The 12048-nt window shown below is 51.8% G+C and overlaps 1 protein-coding gene across 2 annotated transcripts in view; it reads left to right on the top strand.

Annotated features, from left to right (window-relative positions):
- TEAD4 (TEA domain transcription factor 4) overlaps positions 1–12048 on the top strand; it is a 59196-nt gene continuing 47148 nt past the window's right edge. Inside the window, exon 1 of one of the 2 annotated variants that reach the window (XM_033118199.1) lies at positions 1–134. The gene's annotated coding sequence lies outside the window, so the exon portion shown is untranslated. The remainder of the gene's footprint in view (positions 135–12048) is intronic. The other variant, XM_033118200.1, reaches the window with a different exon arrangement.

Raw genomic sequence — 12048 nt, 5'->3', positions numbered from 1 at the left:
CTGTCGTCTCTGCAGAGCCTGCGCCGGCCGCCCCGGGACCTCAGCGGAGCTGCGGCTTCAAGAGTTGGCGCGCGGGGCGGACTCCGTGGAACTGGCTTAGCGCGGCCACCCCGCCTTCCCGCACCCTGGGACCGGTAAGGCTGCGGCGCGGGGACGCGGTAGCACCTCGCCCTCCGGCATGCATCCGGGGGGACGCGTGAGGATAGACCAGGAAGAGAGCTGGGCACGTGGAGGCTGTGCAGACCGCAGGGTCGGGGTGGGGTACGAGGGGCGTGGGGAGGGGAAGAAAGTCTGGGCAGTTGAAAGGACCAGAGGCGGAACTGAGAACCCCGGCGATGGAAGAGACTCAGCACCCAAGCCCCTTTCCTGCTGGGCCCTTTTCAGGTTTGGAAGGCAGAGCCCCGGAGGTAGGTGTGTTGGTTGTTTCAAGTGCTAAGGCTTTGCGAGAGCCGAGGGGACCTGTACAAAAGGCCCCTACGTCCTAGGGCCTGAAAAGTCCCCTGATGGGGACTAATGATCTAGGAACAGAACTCCTACACCCAAAGCGAACTTCCCCAGTCCACACGCCCTCTGTGCACCGGTGTGTAAAGGGGCTTCTTCAGACCCAGTGGGTATCTGACCGTCCTGTGTCCCTTAGCTTTGGGTGTATGTGAGGGTGGTCTCTGTTCACATATGACTCACCTTGGCTTCCAGTAGGTGTATTTGTTTGTGTTGAACGTGAGTATATTTCCACTTGAGAAAGGTGCTGTCTGTCTGAAAGTGTGTCTTGAGTACTTGTGTGATACCCTGTCTCTAAGTATGTATTTTTCTGAGGATGTTGGTTCTGGCTGGGCATGACTGTCCTTCCTCCCTGCGTAACGTGGGCCAGAGACAGTGTCTCTGGTTGTGTGTGTGCAGGGATAATTTGCCTGTGGTTGTTGGGGCTTGTGGCCCCCAGGCTCCATTCTCCCTGGACTGGGCAGAGCTCGAGGGAAGCTGTTTCTCTGAGGGAGAGGGGGTTCTTGCCTGGAACTGTTTAGAGAACAAGCTGGTGGAAGGCTAAAGGAAGTTGAGGGCTTTTGTTGCTAGGACTACTGGTTATTGATAGAGTTGGGGATGATTGTGGGGATGGCCTCCCCCCCCCCCCGAAAGAGGAGACCATTTGAATCTTGAGACTTGAATAGACATCACTTTAAAGTTGGCCTCAAGGACAACGATGAATGGATGTACACCAGCCTGAACTTTCTCTACTGGTCCAACTCTCCTTGGAGCTACCAAGGCAGTCAAGTGGATGAATCCTTCATTATTTACAACTCGATAGACCATTCTGCCCTTTCCTATGACAAAGGGAATGACTAGCTCATGTTGTAAATGCTACAGTGCCAGCCTGAGAGGGAGGGGTGCCTCTGATTTGCCAGTTGACTGGTGGGGAGGCCCTAATGGGTGTCTCAGTTCCCCCTTCTCTTCCTTTCTGCTTTGCTTTCTGTATTCTCTCCATTTTGGAATTTCACTATCTGAAACATTTTAGAGTGAACTAACTGGGTAGGGGAGAGAGGTGTGATGTCCAGGAGATCAACAGCAGTGACGGCATGTAGGGGTGCGGGGGGGGGACACAGCAGCCCTGAACTCAAAAGTTCTGCGTGCCCATAACATGGTGATGTGGCCATAAGGTTTAGGGCTTCTTGGAAGAAAGGCACAAGACTCGGAAGGACGGGGACTCTGGTCGCTGCTTCTCCGAGCACCCACAGGAGACGATGCATAAGTTCTGGTGGGAGCCTCCTCACTCACTCACCTGCTTAGGCGAGGTGAGCACCTGGGGCTTCTGGGGTGTCTGGTCTAAAGGCAGCATTGATGCAGTGGAAAGTGTACATGTTTGGGGTCAGACATACCTGGGAGCAGATTCTGACCATTACTCACTGCCTGTGAGGCTCTCAGGCTCATACTCTTGGTGAGTAATATGGGAGGGAGGTTAATTAATGTCTGTCCAGAAAGTTTGTTGTGAAAATTCGTTACTTGCAAGCTGCCTAGCACAGTGCATGGCACAGCCAGGGGACTCCGTAGCCAGATTCCCATACTTATTTCATTTCAGCATGGAATTTCTTTTTTGTTGGGGACTAATCTGAACACCCTTTGCTAAACCCTGCCCTGTTCATTCATGTTTATTCAGCAGACATGAATCCAGAATTTACTGTATGCCAGGCCCTGCACCAAGTTCTTCATCCTTAGGAACCAGGGTAACTAGTGGCGCAGGTGGCAGTGGGGGCAGAGCTTCATCACAGGGGCGTACAGGGCCTCCAGCTCCTTCCTAGGTTCTAATTCCACTTTTGCCTTGACCCCAGGGTGAACTTGCTGAACATTGTTGGACACTCCAATGTCAGCATCTACATCCCTCATATTAAAGATGGGGAAACTGAGGCCCCTCGAAGGATAGTAGTAACCCGTTTAAGATTCCACAACCCGTGAGTTGCAGACGTGGGACGAGAATCCACTCTGTCTTCACTTTGCATTCTGTCTCCCGCTGTATGGATCCCAGTGCTCAGACCCCTTTGGCCACCGTCATCTAACGGGGTGAAGGCTGAAACAGCCTGACTTGGGCGATGTCATCTCGTGGCTCAGGAAGGCTGTTAGGAGACAGAAATAACTCCCCTCTGTCCCAACAGAAAGCAGCCTTGTAGAATCTGAGAATGTCAACTCTCGAAGGGGCCCTCAAGCGGACTTTAAAGTGCACTCTCCCTTCTCCCTGGTCTGCATATTACTCGGCCTGGTGGAGAAGGGTCTCTATCATTAGAAGGTCTCCTGGGATGCTGATGTCACAGCTTCCTGTGGCTTCCATTCTGGAGTCCTGTGCTGGTCGGCGACTGTCGCAGAGCAGTACCTGTTGCCTAACCTGTGGCTTCTCTCATCCCCCTGTGGAGGTGGAGGATGTGGGTCACACTTTGCCCCACTGCCTCTCCTGTTGCTGAGGTCGGTCTGGGGGCAGTGGCAAATTCAGGGCTTGTCAGGGTGGCTCTGCCTCGCCGGTCTTCCTTTGCCCCCCGTGACCCTTTGGCAGGGGTTGTGGGACAGAGCTCCTTTTAAAGCTCTGAAATTGGAGCTGAACAGCTGCTCTCCAGTCCCTCCTCCCTCCCCCGGGGGTTTAACTGGCTCAGGGGCCCAGGTGGAGGTGGGGGCAGGGCTTTGTCCCCCGGCAGGGCAGGGTCTCTAACTGCTGTGTTCTGATTCCAGCTTTGCTTTGACCTCCTCTGAAATGATAGCTCTTCCCTTGCTTTTGGGTTTTCCAGCTAGATATTGGGGAGATTCCACTGACCCCCTGTGTGATATGGTCCCGGAGCCTGCAGCTGGTAGTGACTGGATCTTTGGGAGCATTTCTTTCCACTGGAACCCCAGTCCCTAAGATCTGTGCCCACACCTCCTGCCCTTCATACTGGCAGGCTGATGGGAAGGCAGGAGGATGGGCCTGGCTCCCTGTGGCGTGGGCCAGCTCCGCCGGTGCTGAGGGTAGGCGGGCCCCCATGGGTGGGGACTCAGCTTCCTTTGACCCAAACTTCATGGGAACAATAGACTTCAGAGGAGTAACCAGGGGCAGGAAATGGGAGCTGTGCTAAGGCTGGGTGACCCTCCTGGGGGATGGGATGCATATCCGGCCCAAAGGAAGGGCAGGGTGTTGGGGGCAGTGCAGAGGGCACTGGGGAGGGGCTGATGACACACAGGGTGGGCCTCTCCTCAGAAGGGGGCTGTTGACTCAGTGAAACCTGAGCTGCTGTGAGACCATTCTTCAGCTGAGCTTTCTGCTTTGTGTCTTACTAGCAAAAGCTTTGTGTGGTGTCTGCCAGCCTCTGCTGGTGCCCAGCTCACCCTTGCCAGAATCAGGTCTTCTCCTTCCCTTCAAGCCCCCCGAGATGACTGCACAAATCGTCCTGGCTGGGATAAAAGGCTAGTTTTATTTCTTCCTGGCTGGTCTCCATCTTGGCATTGAGCCTTGAGTAATAGTTGACTGGGGAAGTGATTTGTGCAGTGGGCAGAGCTCTGGGTGGGGAGGCTACGGGCCTGGGTCAGTTGGACAACATACAGGGATTTTTTTTTTTAGCCACAAGCAGAGAGAGCAAGAAGACACAGGACAGGCAGGGGGAGATTCCTGCCTGAAGCAGGTGGTGGAACGTTCTGGGAGGCAGAGCGCTTATCTTGCCTTCATCTCTGTGAGGGCAGAACCGACTTTGTGAGAGGGCCGAGGGCTCTGGGAGAAGCGAGAGGCAGACCACACAGAGTTCCTTTTCTTGAGTTCAGGTTCTTACAGGTCAGATTCTTACAGGTCAGGTGTTGGGGTCCTGAGAGAAGCTGCAGAAGTGGCCACAGAATCACTCTAGGCTCTGGGAGGGCGTAAGCGTGGCAAAATAAGGAATGCTGTACTGCTTTATTCTTCAGTGTGGTAAGATGGGGATCCTGGAAGTGGGAGGCTGGTCTGCTTCTTATCGGATGGATCCCCTGCCCAGTTCCAGGTTAGATGTCTGAACGATCTGTGGGGACTTCAAAAACGAAGTTGAGATAACGTGTTCACTCTAGCAAGTCTTGGAAAACAATCTAATTTGGGTGGAGGAATGTTCAGTAAGAACTTTGAGTCTAATGATTTTCTTGGGTTCAAGAGATGTAAATTTGAGCTGGCTGACAGAGCAGTAAGATGGATTTGTAGCTGGTTGAAAGACTACTCTGGGTCCTAGCACTGAGCTCACGTCATGCTGTGGGGAGGTCTCTAGTAATATGCCACAGAGCTTTTTGGCTCTGTCCTCTATCAATTCTGTGGGTATTTAGGGTAGCAGGCATATTGGATGACAGAACCAGGATTAGAAATCTGAATTGACTAGAATGCAGAGATGAAGCGGAAATATAAAATAAACATTTTGTCTGTTAAAATTCATACATGCGCATTGTAGAAAACCTTTCTAAATTAAAGGAGAAACAAACTGGTACCTAGTACCACAACTTAGGGAGGAGCACCGTTAATATTTTGATTTGTGTTCATGAACATCTATATATTTTAACATAATTGCGATTATACTCTATCCTGTTTTTTCCCTACTGAATACTAAAGAACGAGTAATATCCTATGTCATGAAAAATGGTTTAAAACTGTAACTGTAAGGGTCTGAATAAGCTCATATTATATGAATATACCTCAGTTTATTTAACTGCACCCTGCTGGACTTTTAAAACTTTTTTCAATTTTTAGTCATTAAAAATTACTTGACATTTAGCAATGTTGACCATCTATTCTTTCCTCAAGATGAAATCTAATAGATTTAAATGTAAAATCCTACATTTAAGTTCAAAACATCAACTATGTAAGTATACAATAGGTAGGAACTTACTGTCAATTCTTGTGGGAACAAATACTTGGGCTTTTTGGTTGACAAAGGAAGGGGGAGGGAAGCAAGTGCCCACTAGGTGCCAGGCGTTATTCTAGACAATTTTGCCTACGTTATCTCCTTTAATCTTCGTAGAAGCCCTGTGACACAGGGTTTGCTTTTTGTTTGTTTTGTTTTTTCAACTCTGCTGTACAGAAGAGGGGAAAGTTACCCAGAGAACAATGCTGGAGTTGGAGCTTGAAGCCAGGTTGACCTGACGCTTCGAACCACCCGAGCCTGTGTGGCCAGGGCTGTGCTGGGCTCTGCGCCAGGGAGGACCTCAGTGCACTGGGCTCTGTGACGCTCGGGCCACATCTGGTTCTGGAGGGGGTACACCCTGACCTATGAAGTATTGAGCGTGCTGATGTGGTGCGTGTTTTAGCAGATGTCAGATGAGGACTGGAACCTGTCTTGTCATTGAGGAGCTGTCATTTCTCGTTTCCCGAAGGCAGGTCCTCTGTGGCAATGGCAGCTCAGGTCCATCTGGTCTAAAGTTGGGTTCACTCTGTAGGACCTCACAGGACTACACAGAATTTCATTATGTAGGACTTTGTAGAGCTCGTTAGGGATGCTCTGGAGGAGGTCTCTGCCCTGTGTGGGGAATTGGACCAGATGACCTCTAGGACCTCTGCTCCCTGCATGTGGTCCTGGGCACTCGGCTGTGTGGGAGGTATTTCCCACTTTGACACCCATCCGGGATTCCTGCTGGAGGGTGGTAAAGCTAGAGGCAGGCTGGGAGATGTGGGGTGGGAAGAGGAGACACAATGGGGAGATGTGGGAGTCACTGCCTGGCTCCCCATCGTCTTCGTACAAGGTGTTGGGGACAGGCTGCATCCGTGAGGCTGGGGCAGGGGGAAGATCGTCTCAGCGTGGAGTGGTGGCTACGAGCACACACTCCGGAGCTGTGGCCTCACAGATGCATTGTAAGCCAGACATGTCATTTTAAGTCACCTAGGAACCACATTTCACAAGTAAAAGAAACGGTAAAATGAATTTTGATAATCTATTTGTTAAACTACTATGTCTAAAATACTGTTTAAACGAGTAATAGGTAGTTTAAACATTTGAGATCGTTTGCATTATTTTCATACAAAGGGTGGGAAATCCAGCATGTATTGTTTTACACTTCCCAGCACATATCAGTTTGGACTAGCCACGTTTCAAGCCTCAGTAGCTACCTGTGGCTAGCGGCTAGAGTTTGAACCGGATAGCTTTACAGCCAGCCTGCCTGGTGTTGAATCCCTTTTCTGTCACTTATCAGATATGAGGCCTTGGGCAAGTTATCCAACTGCAATGTGTCTTGTTTCCCCCCTCTGCACAGTGGGGTAATAATATTAATAGCGCCAACCTCATGTAGCTGGTGTGAAGATTAAACTAGTCAATGCTTATAAGGTGCTTAATTTTTTTGCCTGGCATATACTAATCACTGTACAAGTGTTTATCAAATAAATGACTTACAAACAGTCTTTAAATCATGGAGAAGCTTGAGTTTGTAAGAAGGAGAAGATGGTGATGTCCTTGGAAAACCCCGATCATAGCGTGGCCCTATAAAGTTATTGGTGCTCTACGCCTGTACCAGTCGTTCTGAAGATGGAACCGACTTCAGATCAGATGGACCTGAGCTGCCATTGCCGCAAAGAGGGTCTGCCTGCTGGAAACGAGAAATGACAGCTCCCCGATGACAAGACAGGTTCCAGTCCGTCAACAAGTGTCCTGAATGTCTGTGTGCTTGGGGCTTGGAGCTGTGCTGGGTGGCGTGGAGGAAGCTGCAGCGTCCTCATACAGGCTGTGTCATAAATTGCATGAGCTCATGTTGGAATGGGAGGGGAGGTCACTTCCAGCACTTAAAGGTTTAAGCAATAGTCGTGCTGCTTATGTAAGAGAAGTAAACCGGTGTCAGATACCCTCCTCAACACTGCCAGCCCAGCACTGCCAGCCTGCCTCTCTTGGCATCAGCCCCCTCCGCTTGCTCCTGCCCTCAGCCAACCAGCAGTGGTCACACAGCAGCCACTGTGTGCCTGGACTGTGCCAGGTGCAGTGGCGGGGGGGGGGGGGGCGGTGTGGGACGGGACGCCTGGACCCTGCCCGTAAGGAGCTTTTGATGTGCAGGGGAGACAGACTGACTAGCAAACGCTGATAACCTGTGAGATGAAAGGAGCACTAATGAGAGGCACAAGCGAGTGCCAGGGGGCGCCTGGTAAGGGTGATGCATCCTCGTGGGGCTGGGAGGGGCCGGGGAAAGCATCACAGAGGAGGCGGCTCTGGAGCTGGCTTTGTGGCTGGGGTAGGGTTTTCACTGCTCTGTGTGTACGTAACAGGGACTAAGGGAGAGGGAGAAATATCTGTGAGAAGACAGAGAAAAATTAGTGATTTCAGGGCAATAGTCATGAAACCATTAGGGGAGGGGAGATAACGGGGCTTTATGAAATCAGTAGATTGGAGTTGGGTCCTGTGGCCAGAGTAAGAAGGACTTTTAAAAAAATTATATTTAAATTTACATACAGCCAAATTTACTCTTTATGGTGTACAGTTCTGTTGGTGTTGACAAATGCATGGAGTTGCGTGTTCACCAGCACAATCAAGAGGTAGAACCCTGCCCATCTCCCCAGACAACACCCTCATGTGCTGCCCTGTGTGAGCCCTCCTCCTCCTCCTCCCTGCCCCCCCCCCAGCACCCACCTGCTCGCCACTCCTGTAACTGCCTCCTCAGGAACGGCAGATGGACGCCTACAGTAGGTGGCTTTTGCATCGGCTTCTTTCACTCAGCGAAATGCCACCCTAGTTGTTGTGTGGATCGGGAGTTGATTCCTTTTCTTTGCTGAGTAATACTCCATTGGTGGATGGATGTACCACAGGGTGTTCGCCATTCACCGGCTGAAGGACTTTTGGGTTGTTTCCAGCCTATGTTGATAATGAGTAAAGCTGCTGTCAGCATTTGCGTCCAGGTTTCTGTGTGAACACAGGCTTCCATTTCTCTTGGGTACATACTCAGGAGTGGGATTGCAGGATCACATGTACATGTACATTTAATGTTTTGAGGTGCTGCAAACTGTTTTCCGGAGTACAGCATTTTGCATTCCTACCAGCAAAGCGTGAGCGTCCCGTTGCTCTATACCTTCAACAGCACTTGGCATTGTCAGACTGCTTTTTGTTTTTCTTTTTGCCATTCTAGGTGTGTAGTGGCATCTTCTGGTGGTTTTAATATGCATGTCCTTATTGACTAATGATGTGGAACATCTTTTTGTGTCTTTATTGGCCATTCATGTAAGGCCTTTGGTGAAGTGTCAGTCCAGATCTTTTGCCTGTGTTTTCTTCTGATTGTTTTGCTTCAAGAGTTCTTTAATATTCTGGATGCAAGTCCTTTGTCAGCTGTGTGATTTACACATTTTTGGAGAAAACTCATTTAGGGAGAAAATCTCCAAAAGAAGATGATGGATGTGAGGGGCTCCGAGAGTGAGGTTAGAAGTTTGGTGGAACCTTGGCCTTTCTTCCAGGGCCAAGGGGACGGATGTGAGGTGGAGGCTGGACGAGGGTAATGCCTAGAGAGTGATCTCGTAAGGAAAAGAGGGGAGGGCACAGGGCCTTCTGTGAGTGTCCCTGGCTGAGCACCTGCCGCAGAGCTCGCGTACGAGGAAGAGGCACCGCTGAGAGCATCTTGTGCTGGGCGCCTCCCTGACGGGCTGGCTGCACCTGGTCTGGGGCAGGCTGGTTCGGCCCCATCTAGAACAACAAATGCTTGTGCCCAGCCTGGGTATCAACCACTTACATGACCTTGTTTCCAAACTGGATGACCATGCATTCTGGAATGGGAGGTGGGGCAGTTGGCAGGCCTGCAGGGGCAAGCCACTGGGTGGGAGTGTGGCTGGTGCAAGAGAGAATCAGTGCGGTGTCTTTTCTGGGTCAGGGTGGGTCCTCTGTGATGGTGACCTCAGCCAAGGGGCCATTGGAATTTCTAGAGCATCTCAATTCTCATGTGTCGCCCTGTCCAGGCAGGGTGGCTCTGAGATGGAAGAACATTTCTCAGAAACATGAGCAAGGGTGGGATGGGTGCTGCCCCCTGCTTCTTGTTAAAGCTCAGTCCCAACTCCTGGGAGCTGTGGCTCTGTCCGGATGTCTGAGTCTTCATCCTCCCCCGGGGCAGTCCTTTTCCTGACGTGATTCAGGCCTCGAGGGGGAGAGTGGGGCAGAGCGGGAGGGTTTTGCTTTCCTGAAGCTGCTTGTGCTGCTGCCACCAGGATCCTGCAGGCTCCCCGGGCTCCCTGATGCTCTGAGCCCTGAAGGGCTGCTCCCCAGGGCTGAGAACTCCTGCCTGACTCCTCCCTGGGCAGGGCTCATGCCCAGAGCCCCCATCTGGAGAGCCTTGTGCTGCAGGGGAACCCTCTGGTCCTGGCAGGGTGGGGCATGGTCGGGTCTGTCTTTGGGAGAACCGCTGGTTGGACAGACGCACCCCACGGCTGGGGAAGCAGCATTTGGTGAGCAGCGCACTGTGCTTGGGTGTATAAACTCTGGTTCTGTCAGTGCCCCGGGGAGGGGGCAGTCACCCTTTGACGGGATTCAACGGCAAGTCCTATTAGGCAAAGGCTCAGCTCTCTGTTTTGAGACGTGCGTCTTCATAGGACAGGCCTCCTGAAAGTGCAGCCAGCTCGTTTGGTTCAGTGCGTTTGCCTCCACAGCACAGGAAAATTAAGCAGGAAGTAGGGAGAGCTCCGTCCTTCCTCGCCCACGTTCTCCTGTTACTGACATCTTGCACTCAAGTCCATAGTTTACATTAGGGTTCACTCTTTGTGTTGTTCATTCTGTGGGTTTGGACAAACGCGTAATGGCATGTATCTGCCATTGCAGTGTCATAGAGAATAATGTCACTGCCCTCAACGTCCCCTGTGCTCCCCCCATTCATCCCTCCTTCCCCCTAATCACTGGCAACCACTGATCTTTTCCCTGTCTCCATGGTTCGCCTTTTCTAGAATGTCACATGGTTGGCATGATATAGTGCGTAGCCTTTTTAAATTGGCTTTCAGATCGGTTTTCACTTACTAATATGCCTTTAAGGTTCCTCCACATCTTTTCATGACTTGAAAGCTCATTTCTAATTGGCGCTGAATGAAATTCTACTGTCCCCATGATTTCTTTTTGTAAATGGGAATACTGAGATCCAAAGAGGGGAAGTAACCAGCTCAAGAGGCACCGTGAATTCGTGGCAAGGCTGAGCCTGGAGCCTAATTCGCTTGCCTTCTGCGAACCTGTTCAGAGGGGCTTCTGTGCAGGCACTGTACTGGAGCCGGGAGCCTTTTCATCAGCCTCATCAGCCCCTTTAGTGGCTTCAGGGTAGGCTCCAGGGTGGGGTGCGGTGGGGGAGTGGAGGGCCATGGACACCCACTTGCTGTGACCCACTTCCTGGCTGTGTTAAGGCTAGGCCCAAAGACACCCACGGCTCTGGCTGCTTGGAAGGGGTGGCCAGGGGGCTGGGGGCAATGTCCTAGGTCCCAGTTCCTGGAGTGCTGGGGGCTTGTATGCTGCCCCCCTGGGGATGGAGGGTCTGGGGAATGGGTGGAGACTCTCTGCTGCCCCAAGGGCTTAGGGCCTAAATCCACTCAGGAATCTTATCTCCTCCTTTTCTTTCCATCTCTGAGCCACCCACTGCCCCTCCTTGATGAGATACCTCCCTGGGGCCTGCTTCCCTCTCCACCCATTTCCTTACCTCTCCTCTTGTTACCCCTCGTTCCTCCTCCTTCCCAGAGGGAAAGGCTTCTCGCTGGTTCATCCCTCCAGTAACCATGGATGTTTGAGGAGTTCTTCCGAGAGCCAGCCTCTGTGCCTGTATCTTACGGACACGATTGAACTTCGTCCTCCTGACAGTCGGATGAGGAGCTAACATTATTACCTCTGGAATACATTTGGGAGGACACAGGCTCAGAGCGGGTGGCTGGCCCAGGGATACGGGACACCACACCAGCATGAGGCCCAGCCAGGCTCTGAGCCCAGGCCCACAGCCCCTCTCCTGTTCCAGCCAGGCCTGCCGGGCTGGCTCTCCGTGATTGTGGTTCCAGCACATCTCACTCTGGGCAGGATCGTAGGGTAGGGTCGTCTTTTGGCCTTTTCTCTCACGCCCTCCCCATTCCTATTCTGTCAAGAAACTATATGTGATAAACATCTTCACACTTTAGATTAGTGAGGGTGCTGGGTGGTGCAGATGCTGTTTTGGACTGTTTATCTGTTTGTCTCACTTAACCCTTCAGTCTCTGTATGGCAAGTCTTCTCCTCCCTGTTTGAGAGATGAGGAGACAGAAGCTTCAGGGAGGTTAAATAAGTTGCAGGGAAGACGCCGATTTTAATTCAGGTCCTAGTGTTCTGAAGGTTCCTTACGGAGGACCAGATTCCTGCCGAGCATCCTGCAGGGCTTTATGCCCATGAGGGAAGGAAGGGTTTGGAGGGTGGGAACTCAGGCTTTGTGACACCTAGATTTTGTGTGGTTTTGATTGTTTGAGAATGGCCCCTTTCTGCCCTCTAGCAAGCCCTGGCCAGCCTTCTGAAGTCACACTGGGGTCAGTTTTTTCCAGCGGAGCACATGGCCCGGCCCCGCCCGGCCCCACCCCGCCCAGCCCATTTCTCTGCTGGGCTGTGTTCTCCTCCTCCTTCATTCCCTCTCCTCCATTCCCTCTCCTCCTCCATT

This window comes from Rhinolophus ferrumequinum, chromosome 10 (assembly GCF_004115265.2).
Source record: "Rhinolophus ferrumequinum isolate MPI-CBG mRhiFer1 chromosome 10, mRhiFer1_v1.p, whole genome shotgun sequence".
Lineage (NCBI taxonomy): Eukaryota > Metazoa > Chordata > Mammalia > Chiroptera > Rhinolophidae > Rhinolophus > Rhinolophus ferrumequinum.
Note: the sequence above shows the minus strand (reverse complement) of the source record. Positions and strands in the feature narration are given on the sequence as shown.